Raw genomic sequence first — 3649 nt, 5'->3', positions numbered from 1 at the left:
CTGCACTCTAGTTATGAATGTGTCTCCCTCTGCCATATGGAAGCATTGTATGATCCATGGAGAGCAATTGGGGGCAAAAGAGCTGAGCACAGAACTCTGAGATATACTGCAGCAGGTAACTTTGATTGTAAACTACATCAAACCACATCAACTGTGCCCACACCTGTTCGCAAAACTATGTGGAGACATGGGATCAGAGCATGACAATGTTCTGTTTCACACCAAGGCTTGGTGGTTATCGAGGGGGAGTGTTGGAAAGATGTTTTCACATTTTAGAGTAACTGTTGTCGTTCACAATGGATGTAAAATATTTTTTTTGGACTTGGTTGACTTTCTGTGTAATGAAAATAAAATGTGTCTCCTATGTAACATACATATTTGGACGAACACAAGCATGCAGGGGAAATTAAAAAACATTCTACAGATGAGTGACCGAATTGGAAGAGCACTTGGGACCCACTTCCCAATCCGTTTGACTGTGATCCTGGCTCAGTTGACATGTCTGTAAGTGAAATCGAACAGCTGATCGTGCTGTCATGTGACCAAATGCATTTTTTGTTCCTGACTCAAAGGGAATAAATACCCTGCCATATGCCTCTGAGCATTAATGCCGCGTTCAAAACAACTGGGAACTCTTCGACTTCTGACATCAGTGCATTCAAGACAACTCTGAAAATTAATTTTGAACGGTCATCCAATTCGGGAACTCGGTCCTCTTTCTAGAGCGCCGACATTCTGACCTGAAGATCACTGATGTCATGATTTGACCTCGTATTTTTCAGTTCCCAGTCGTCTTGAAAGCACCAAAAAATTGTGGTACGAGCTCATATCTGTGTGAAGCTGGCTTCAGTGCTCTTGTCTGCATTAAAACCAAATATCGATTCTGTCTGGATGTGACAGCAAAGATGAGGTGTGCGTGCACTGTTTACCACGCCCCGACTTTGAGAAGCTCTGACGTGACACGCATCAAGCACACCCATCTCATTAGTAGTGGTGAGATAATGTATCGTATGTAAGAGTCATTTCCAATTGACTGTCATATTCCCAAATAAAAAAGTAAACTGTCTGTTAATTATATAATTTTTTCACATGGTCGAGGTCACTCAAATGTTTCAAAATGGGAACCCCTGTCCTACAGGGAGGAGGTAAAGGCCTTGGCAGAGAGGTGCTAGGAAAATAACCTCTCCCTCAACAAAACGAAGGAGCTGATCGGTAACTTCAGGAGACAGCAGATGGAGCACGACCCCATCCACATTGACGGGCCGCAATGGAGAGTGTGAAAATCTTCCAGTTCCTCGACGTACACATCACTGACAACCTGAAATGGTCCATACATAGACAGTGTGGTGAAGGCGCAACAGCGCCTCTTCAACCTCAGAAGGCTGAAGATATTCGGCTTGGCCCCTAAGAACATCACGCACTTCTACAGATGCACCATTGAGAGCATCCTGGAGGGCTGTATCACCGCCTGGTATAGCAACTACACTGTCTGCAACTGCAGGGCTCTCCAGAGAGCGGGACTCAACCCTGCACCTTAGAAAATGCTGTAAATATCATTAAAGTGACCACTTCATACTGTTTTACCCACTTAATTTGTATATACTGTATTATAGACAAGGCTCATCCTATACAACTAATGCTGTACACAACTTTTCTATTAATATACTGTCCATAATGTCTGTACACACAATCATATACATTTATATTCCTGACTCTGACATATTTTTTGGGATTTGCGTATATTGTTAGGTATTACTGCACTGTTGGAGCTAGGAACATTAGCATTTCTCTACATCCCCAAAATATGTACATCCTGTTTCCATTTTTCTACAACTTGATTGGAGTCCACCTGTGGTAGATTCAATTGATTGGACATGATTTATAAATGCACACACCTGTCTATATAAGGTTTTACAGTTGACAGTGCATGTCAGAGCAAAAACCAAGCCATACGGTTGTTACGAGGTTCATCTAGGGGTCATGATTGGGGCTGTACCAAATGTTTGATGTATTAGAATAATTGATTATGCTTATGTTGTATTAATAGAAGGGGAGGGGTTATACGACCCCTCCCTCATATTTATAGGGTCCTAGACTACAGATTAACAATATATATACATTATGAGGTTTAATATTGTTCCACAGTACTTTTCTAGGCTCTCTGCCTCTTATGAAGAAACTGTCTGAGAAATGTGTGACTGTGAAGACAGAACTCTGCAGGGGAGTGTAAGAGATTAGTCAGACATCCACTATAAATCAACTTGGATATTTACTGCTAAGCTTTTAGATAACACTAAAAGCCTTGTTTATATATCTGTGTAGGCATGGTTTTGGTCTCATGAGTAAAAGGTAATGACGTAGACAGTGACGTCACTACAGCTGGACTTCGGGTTTAATAAACTTGGGACCTTTTCTATTTTGCAGAACTTACCCAGAAACATGCGTTGTGTTCCTGTTGTCAACTTCTGTCTGCAATTGCATTAATAAAAGGTTTTTGAATGACTTAAAGATATTGTCATAATGATAATTTCACAACTGAGCCAATGATTGACAAGGAACAAGGAACGAACCCCAACAGGGTCAAAGGAATTGTCCGTAGAGCTCCGAGACAGGATTGTGTCGAGGCACAGATCCGGGGACCACAAAGCGTCTTCCTAGAGCTGGCCACCCGGCCAAACTGTGCAATCGGGGGAGAAGGGTCTTGGTCAGCGAGTTTGCCAAAAGGCTAGATTCTCTGGTCTGATGAAACTAAGGTTCAACTCAATGTCAATGCCACGTCTGGAGTAAACCTGGCACCATTCTTGCAGTGAAGCATGGTGGTGGCAGCATCATGCTGTGGGGGTGTTTTTCAGCGGCAGGGACTGGGAGACTAGGCAGGATCGAGGCAAAGATGAACGGAGCCAAGTACAGAGATCCTTGATTAAAAAAAACTGCTCCAGAGCGCTCAGGACCTCAGACTGGGGCGAAGGTTCACCTTCCAACAGGTCAACGACCCTAAGCACACAGCCAAGACAACGCAGGAGTGGCTTTGGGACAAGTCTCTGAATGTTCTTGATCGGCTCAGCCAGAGCCCGGACTTGAACCCGATCGAACAGCTCTGGAGATGAAAATAGCTATGCAGGAACACTCCCCATCCAACCTGACAGAGCTTGAGAGGATCTACAGAGAATGGGAGAAACTCCCCAAATACAGTTGCAAAGCTTGTAGCATCATACCCAAGAAGAACTGAGGCCATAATTGCTGCCAAAGGTGCTTCAACAAAGTATTGGGTCTGAATACTTATGTAAATGTGATGTTTTGTTTAACATTTTTCATAAATTAGCTAACATTTAAAAACATTTATTTTTCACTTTGTTCATTATGGGGTATGGTGTGTAAATTGATGAAGAAAAACAACTATTTAATACATACATGTCCAAATCTCACAATCAATGTAACACACTTTAGAATGTTTTGGATGTGTGAAAATTCTAATATAGGTACCACTGATTTTCATTGGATTTGTACCACAACAGCAGCCAGGTAAAGCATGGATTGCTGTCATACCTTGTCCATAGAATGCTTACAATACATGAAATGGTCTCACTTCTCGATTTCTCAAACGGAGCAATGGTTTCAGCCAAACAAATAAATCAGTTCTAAGCCCATC

Source organism: Oncorhynchus tshawytscha, linkage group LG33 (genome assembly GCF_018296145.1).
Source record: "Oncorhynchus tshawytscha isolate Ot180627B linkage group LG33, Otsh_v2.0, whole genome shotgun sequence".
In the NCBI taxonomy this organism is placed as follows: Eukaryota; Metazoa; Chordata; class Actinopteri; order Salmoniformes; family Salmonidae; genus Oncorhynchus; species Oncorhynchus tshawytscha.
Note: the sequence above shows the minus strand (reverse complement) of the source record.